Source organism: Mus pahari, chromosome 4, assembly GCF_900095145.1.
Source record: "Mus pahari chromosome 4, PAHARI_EIJ_v1.1, whole genome shotgun sequence".
NCBI lineage: Eukaryota > Metazoa > Chordata > Mammalia > Rodentia > Muridae > Mus > Mus pahari.
In genome coordinates, this window is record NC_034593.1 from 21141526 (window position 1) to 21149895 (window position 8370).

At 39.7% G+C, this 8370-nt stretch overlaps 1 protein-coding gene across 6 annotated transcripts in view; it reads right to left on the bottom strand.

The window, feature by feature from the left end:
- Nlgn1 (neuroligin 1) overlaps positions 1-8370 on the bottom strand; it is an 867654-nt gene that overhangs the window by 730468 nt on the left and 128816 nt on the right. The window contains exon 1 of one of the 6 annotated variants that reach the window (XM_029537338.1): positions 326-473. The exons of the other annotated variants lie outside the window; for them this stretch is intronic. The gene's annotated coding sequence lies outside the window, so the exon portion shown is untranslated. Of the gene's footprint in view, positions 1-325; positions 474-8370 lie in introns of those variants that run through there. 6 annotated transcript variants of the gene reach the window in all.

The following is an 8370-nucleotide window of genomic DNA, read 5'->3' on the forward strand; positions in this document are numbered from 1 at the left end:
TAGCCCTGGGTGTCCTGGAACTCACTTTGTAGACCAGGCTGGCCTCAAACTCAGAAATCCGCCTGCCTCTGCTGGGATTAAAGGCGTGTGCCACCACGCCCGGCTTAACAAGTCTTAAAGATGAAATCTTTAATTTCTCTCTGCTAAAAGCAGCGGAAAGTTTAATAAGATTGGAGGATTCTTCCTTGATGCCATCTATGTGTGCTGAAACACTCTAAAACATGCCTTCCGTGGCATCTAGCTATCAATGTACAGTTCGCTTCCACAATTCACATGGAAAAATTCAATAAGATTCCTGAAGGAAAATGACAACAATGCTCAGTACCATTAACAGTCTTATCTGGCCAGTACGAAGAAAGGGATGAGTGACGCCGCTCCATCCTTCACAGCCTAACTCAGGTGATGCAGACCTTCGCCACCTCCCATCACTTTCTTGAAAGTCTTGAAAACTACCATCTACCAGCAAACTTTGGAATTCATCGCTGAAATGGAAGATACAGGTTAAGTCACCAGTCACGTCCCAGTGGGAAAGGTGAGCTTTTAGGAGAGACTCAGTGACTCACATGTACGAAAGCTTGAGTAAGGCTGATGACTGGCAGGCAGGAGAAATCCACAATCGTGCACAGGGGGCAGAATTGCCCTCCAAGTCCTAAGCATTTGTGTCATCAGACAACTCAGTCTACTGTAGAAATACAGATAATTTCTTCCACTAGTAATTTATGTGTATAAAGATTTGGATAAAACCATTAGGCCACAGATTTTACATGACTTAGCCTACCTTTTATAAATAAGTTAATCTAATAAAAGAGGGCAAGTATTATTTTCGCTGAGAGAAGAGATGAATTTTAACGTAAAATGAGCGGTTACTTTGTTTTATTGGCATAGCAGTATTGGCCAATAAACAGGAAAAAAAAATCTGTACACCAGCAGTGGATGCATACTAAACTCTATCTACAAGGTGAAATATGTATGCAGTCATTTTGATAATCAATGTTTGAACAGTTTTCTTCTGTTTTTTTTTTTCCTGAAGAATATTTATAAGTCTTAAGTATGTTGTGGTAATGCCCAGCAAACAGTCTTTCATTTACTTGGACATTAGATAAAAATGAGTGAAGGGGAAATTTCAATACTCATTTTTAAAACGTTGTTTATCTGGATTTGCCCTCTAGTTCCACGAAAGGGAAAGTGTTACAGATGATTTCAATCCATAATGATAGCAAATATATTTGCAGTTTCACTCATAAAATGTGCTGCCTTTCAAATCCAGGAATGTCAGAGTTATTGGTTTAAAAATGTGCCCAGTGCAAAAGCATGGCTTTAGATAAACTCTCTGAAGACCAGAAAGGTAGTGGGAAGGACATGAGGGAGGGATGTACATTACACTTGTCAGTGAGTCACACAAATCGGTGTCTTTCAAATTCTGTGTCCAGTTCTCAGCATGTGAATGGGTTGTGAACATTTATTTTTTAAAATAGCACAATTTATAAAAGAGGAGCATTGAATATACTGAAGGGCACTGCACATGGGCAAACAAGCCTTGAATAACAACATCTCTGTTGCATATCATATGCTAAAGCACACATGAACACACGTGCAAACCCCTAAGCGCTCTCTCTCTCTCTCTCTCTCTCTCTCTCTCTCTCTCTCTCTCTCACACACACACACACACACACACACACACACACACACACACACGCACGCACATACCTCAGCATGTCTGTATATCTAAGATCATGATATAAAATTCATGTATTTCTTACATGAGCCTTGGTTTAAAACTACAAAACTTATTTCACTAATATCACTAACAAATTCTAGTCTTTATCATCAAACTAAAGGAAGATACCGTGTGTTCCCTTAGAAGTTTGTCTTAAAACTCATGAAATCCTTTTCTTCTTACTGGTGGATTGTATCACTCCTATGAATACAGGAGAATGTCTCATTAAACAGCTATGCCTAGAAAGAAAAGTTTAGGAGCTAGCTTTGTGTAGCATTCCTAGTTCCCAAGCAGCTTCCAGTTTCCTCTAGTTTTCTCATATTTTCTTTCACTTTGTGTGTGTGTGTGTGTGTGTGTGTGTGTGTTGTGTTTGTACAAATTGTAGGCACACCTATATAGTTTCAGAACTGTCAGCACATGTCTTTGGATGACAATACACATGGAGATTATGGTTTGGCATCCAGTCTTCAATAACTCTTGAACTCAATATCCTTTGAGACAGGAGCTACAGCTGAAGATGAGCCTCACCGATAAGTCCCAGGGCTCACACAATGCTGTCCCATCCCCCACTGTGAAGTTCTAGATGTGCACGGTGCTGGGAATTCAACCTCAGGTCCTCATGCACTCAAGCATGCTCTTCAGCAATGGAGGCATTCTCATGTTCCTTACTTTTATTATATTAAATCATGCAACACCTCAAAAGGTTAGCTAATTGGTAAAAGGAATCGCAGAGTTTTATTACACATACTTCTTTCTAGTTTATATAGTCAGCTGTTTTCGACAGGTCAGTTTTACAAAGCAGGGGAGATTTACAATATCTACTTAAAAGTCAGTAAATTAAGGGACCAGAGAGATAACTATATGTTTCAGAATGAGCCCAGGGACCCCAATGGAAGAGCTAGAAGGACTGAAAGGAGCTGAAGGGGATTGCAACCCCATAGGAAGAACAATATCAACTAACCACTGGACCACTCAGAGCTCCCAGAGACTAAACTACCAATGAAAGAGTACACATGAAGTACCCATGACTCCAGATATATATGCAGCAGAGGATGGCCTTATGTGTCATCAATGGGAGGGGATTGGTTCTTGGTCTTCTGGAGGCTTGATGCCCCAGCATAGGCAGATGCTTGAACGGTGAGGCAGGAGTGGGTGAGTGGGTGAAGGAGTACCTTCATAGAGGAGGAGGGAGACAGAGGATGGGGCTGGAGGTGTGTGGAGGGTATCCAGGAAGGGGGATATCATTTGAAATATAAACAAATAAAACAATTAATTTCAAAAAGAAAGAGAGTAAATTTCTTGCTTGCAGAGAAACTGATTTTGGACACAGCTTTATGTTGTTCATTTCATAGCTGCCTGTAACACCAGCTCCAGAGGTACTGAATACCTCTAGCTTTCATACACATCTGCACTCACATGCACAAACACACGTAAGTTTAGAAATATTAATAATAATAATAATAATAATAATAATAATAATAATAAAAAGAAGAAGAAGAAGAAGAAGAAGAAGAAGAAGAAGAAGAAGAAGAAGAAGAAGAAGAAGAAGAAGAAGAAGAAGAAGAAGAAGAAGAAGGAACTTGAAAATCAGTATGCCAAATAGTCCAGGCTAGTAAGCAATGACTGTATGTCAAGTATGGAGACAAAAGAGTTTGATTTTGATGCACATAGATTTGAGGAAAGAAAGAAGATAGGAGCTCAGGGACTTTGCTGAGTCCTTCAGTGTTGGAAAAAGTGGAATACAAACAAAGAAAGTGAAAATCTTCCTGTGGAAGAATTCACGTGGATACTTCATTCCTCCTTAGAATAAGGAACAAAATACCCATGAAAGGATATAGGTACAGAGACAAAATTTAGAGCTAAGATGAAAGGATGGACTATCCAGAGACTACCCCAACCAGGGAGCCATCCCATCATCCCAAACCCAGATACTAATGCACATGCCAGCAAGATTCTGCTGAAGGGACCCTGATATAGCGGCCTCTTGTGAGGCTATGCCAGTGCCTGGCAAACACAGAAGTGGAGGCTCACAGTCAGCTATTGGATGAAACACGGGGCCCCCAATGGAGGAAAGGAGCTGAAGGGGGCTGCAACCCTGTAGGTGGAACAACAATATGAACTAACCAGTACCCCCTGAGCTTGTGTCTCTAGCTGCATATGTAGCAGAAGGTGGCCTAATTGGCCATCACTGGGAAGAGAGGCCCCTTGGTCTTGCAAACTTTGTATGACCCAGCACAGGGGAAGGCCAGGGCCAAGTAGTGGGAGTGGGTGGGTAGGGGAGCAGGGGCGGGAGAGGGGGGTATAGGGAACTTTCGGGATAGCATTTGAAATGTAAATAAAGAAAATAATAATAAAAAAGAGAATAAAAAAAGAAAAATGATTGGAAAGAGGGAAGGGGGCAGATAAATATTGCTGGGGAATAATGTTCAGAGGAAAATGCTCAGGGTTTGTTTAAAAGAGAAATCAGATGGAGCCAGACTTTGATTTTGGCCTGTGCGATAGGACTCAAGCTCCTTCCTGTTAGTCTGGAGCTGTAGTGAGGCCACCGTCACTTCATATAGAACCCGAGAGAGCACTAGCAACTTGTGATTGCTTATCGTCTCAGAAAGTGTCAAACACAAATCCACTGTCTGTAAGTACTTTTTCCTCATCCCAGAGTCATAAAGAATACAATTCTCTAAAAGCTGACACATGCGTATTGCCTGCCAGGCAGAGTACTTATCTTTATTGGCAACCTGAGGGAAAATAAGTGTGCAAACCCAACGAGGAAGCATCCGTGTGCCTCACTGCAGATTGGGGAGTATGGAGCTTAATCTAAGATGGGAAAAAGGGACAATTCTGAGGCAATTGTGAATCAGAAGTTGTAACAGCATTTTTCCAACCAGGGAGACCCTTTGGGCAAACCCTGACTCTGAAGTGAGTTCATCTATCAAAGGTGGACTGACCCACAAACATAAAAACTATTGCTATTTTAAAAGACAGGCACCTGTGCAACTAATTAGGGTGAAGTACCTCTTTCACAGTTCAAGCCATAATTCTGTTGAGTAAATAAAAACTGCACAATAGTGTGAATGAGAGAGAGATGGGGGACCCAAATGGCGTGTAAAGGTGGGCCATGCTATAAAAGCACAGTATCTATGGTGATTCAGGCTAAGATTCTCCAGGGTGAGCTTTAGAGAAAATAAAAATTATACCCAAGGAAAATTTATATAATGGAAGACATTCTGGGCTGATGTTTAGTAAGCAAGTGTCTCAAAGTAGTGAAGTTTCTCCAAATTTGTCTTACAAATCCAGGGAAATTTTCTAAATAGATAGTTTCCTTTAGTATATAAAGGGTTTATGGCAACGTTTGTGTCTATTTTATACTTTAAGTTCTACACTTACTATACTGAGTAGGGGAGGGAGGGGTGGGCATGTATGGAATGAGGTAACTTGTAGAAGTCAGTTCCCTTTAACTATATGGATCCTAGAGACAGAACCCAATAGGCTTGCAGGCAAAGTCTCTTTACCCATTGTGCCAACTCACTTCTTCTACATTATACTTTTTAATTTGGTACTGTTTGCTCTCTTTGCATGCATTATATTTTCTCATTTCAAATAGCATTTACAAGGAAAAAGCACTGCTCATTAATTACAGATGAAAGATCTTGGCTATTTTATTTTTCATTCAAGTTATAGAATATTTGTAGACACTCATCAACTTTAAGTGCAGAAGTAAAAGTTTGTATAAAGAAATGAGATTGGCCATTCTTTTAAGACTTAGTTGTAAGATGAAAAATGATGCACAGATTTAATGACACAATTCAACTGCTATAGCTTATCATAGATTCAGCTGAGGGAAGAGATACGACAGATCCTATAACCATTCCTTGAAGGAATTATGGATCTTAGAGATTTCATGGGACACAGTTTATCTGATTTTTCTTTTACTGTAATTCAGGCCATAAAATCTCAACTTTTATTCAAAATTAATCTATTACTCAATCTATCTTGGTTTATAGCTACCGCAGAGAAGGCTGGAGATAAAGTCAGTGCCCGCATGCTTCTCTTCCTAAAGCACCATCTATCTTCAGAGCTTCATGGATGACATTACATTCTGATCCTTCCACCTCCAGTGTCTCCCCCTTTTCAGGTCTGGGTGCCTTCCCCCTCCTCCCCTTCTTCCTCTTTTTGTTCCTTGACCATCTTCCTTTGATCCTACAGTTCCTTACTGAATGATGTCATTAGCTTTGAGGCTTCTTTTCTTACTCAGGTGCAGACATGTTTCAAATCTATATATCAAGGACAAATACTTTTAAATATATTTTTTCTTACAGCCTACTGAATAGTTCTATTTAAATGATCCTTAGGTACTTTTTTTTTTCAAATGGAACATTTTCCTCCTTGTAATCCCCTTTTATTCAGTGACACAGATACATACAACTCCATTTAGAACTGTTTCCTGTGTAACTTTCTTTACCCATTATGTTAAATCAGTTACCGATCACACCACATTTTCTGTCTCTGTTGCCAATTTCTAATATCTCACAGAGATAAATGTATTCTTCTTAATAATCTTGTCTCAGTAGACTTGCTATAAACCAGTTTCCACACAGCAGCCAGAGCTATTTCCCTGCCACATCCCTGCTTCTCTCTCACACACACACACACATACTTATAACACACAGTGAAATATAATCATGGTGATCTCCCAATTGCATGAGGAATCCTGATACTTAGAATGAAGGAAATCAGTTAATTATGAGTTGGTATATTATTATCCCTTACTAACTTATTCTATATTAAATTATTCTATTATCTCACATTTTAACATTTACAATTCAGACTGTCATTCTTACTCAGTTATGCCATGTTTCTGTCTATATTTCATAGTGTTTCATAGCTTTTATAGATAAACATATTTTGTTCACTTAAATGCCTGGATTATATAATTCCCTCCTCTGCTCTTCTCTCCCTCCTACTCGGCTCTTCTCTACCTCCTCCTCCTCCTCCTCCTCCTCCTCCTCCATTTTGCTCCTTTTACTCTAGCTGTGTTTTCTATCACAGAGCGAATCGCCGAGCCCTGCATAGTCTCTGTCTCCTTTATATCTCACTTAAGATAATACATTCTGACCTTTACTCACTTCTGGAGTGTTGGTTTAATACCCATCTATGTTCACATGGAAACTACACTTAATTCTGCCTACCTCAGCTTACACTTAATTGTGTCTAATCTTCCATGAAATTGTTTATACTCTCTAATGTGATTATCATAAATTTAGAGTTCTATCAATATTTCTATTTCATATATAAATGAGACTAATCAAGTGTTACTCTCAAAAATCATTGACAATTCTGTTCAAAATCTTAATGACCAATACCTGACTGTACCCAAGCTCTTCTGGTCATGACTGAGAAGGGGACATAAGGCTAGCAACCTTGCTTTTGTCTGCTAAGTCTTTCCATTCAGGAGACATAGCACAGTCATCGCAGGTTTTTCGGACAGTTACTCCAAGGTTGTTTCACCCAATAGATATGCTCATCAGATACGCCAGGGGTTTGTATGCCACTCCGAAAAGGCAGAACAGTGGTGGGATGAGTCATTATCTTGAAAATGCTGGAAGTTCTTAGTAGGTTGTGCCAGGGAAGCCCAGCTTCCAAATGACAGATTTCATTAGCAGCACATCCGTTTTGCTATCTTTGTGGAAAATTATTGAGTGCTGTGCTATTAGACAAAAGTAGAAAATCAGAACATATGTCACAAAATTAACTGGGAGATATAAATGTAAGTTTTTTTTCTAGGAGAAGAGTTTGGGTTCAAAGACATATTTTTTGGACATTTTAATAAGCAAGAAGAACGGTCTAGTACATGACGCTGACATGGGCCAGATTCAGACAGGTCATGTGTTCATCCAGGCAGAGGAGCAAAGGAGATAAAACCGTAGCAGTGAGCATTACTCAGTGAGGGCTGCTATGCCACTCTGTGTGACCCAACAGAAGTCATGTCATGTCATCTGGATAGGAATGGTGGAGAATTTAGGGGAAATATTCAGAATACATAAGTTACAACTACTTGGATGATAGTATACATCTTATTGTCACTAAAAATAGAAGGTTTAGATGAAATGGGGACAGATCTGAATAGAACAATAATAAACACATACAGGAACATATATTTTAAAAAATAGAAGATAATTGTTTATAAATAGTATAGGTTAGGGAATGAGTAGGAAAGAGGAGACTAAATGCAAGTCTTTAAAGAGAAAGCCTTATCCAGCAACACTCACAACACTTGTCCCATGATAAACAAGCCAAGCAAAATGGTTCCCTTCTCAAACGCCAAAGGACAGCTCACCCCAAGGCATTCGTGGTCCTTGATAACAGATTCATTGTCATAATAAGAAAATGAATGTTAATTCTGTCCACAATGATAGAACTTCCAGGGATTTTTTTCTTGCCATTTTCTCCTTTTAAGATTTTATTTTTAAATAATATCACTGTTCTCTAATTAACTCACAAATAAAAACATCACATAGGTAGTTTAAGAAAGTCATTCAGGCTCTGGTGCACGGCCGGGGAGAGAGCGGACTGGAGAGGGGACCCGCAGCTGGACCCGATCGTCCTGCGCCTCTCCTGCCCAGGAGGGGTGTTCGCCTGGCGGCTGTCCGCAGGCC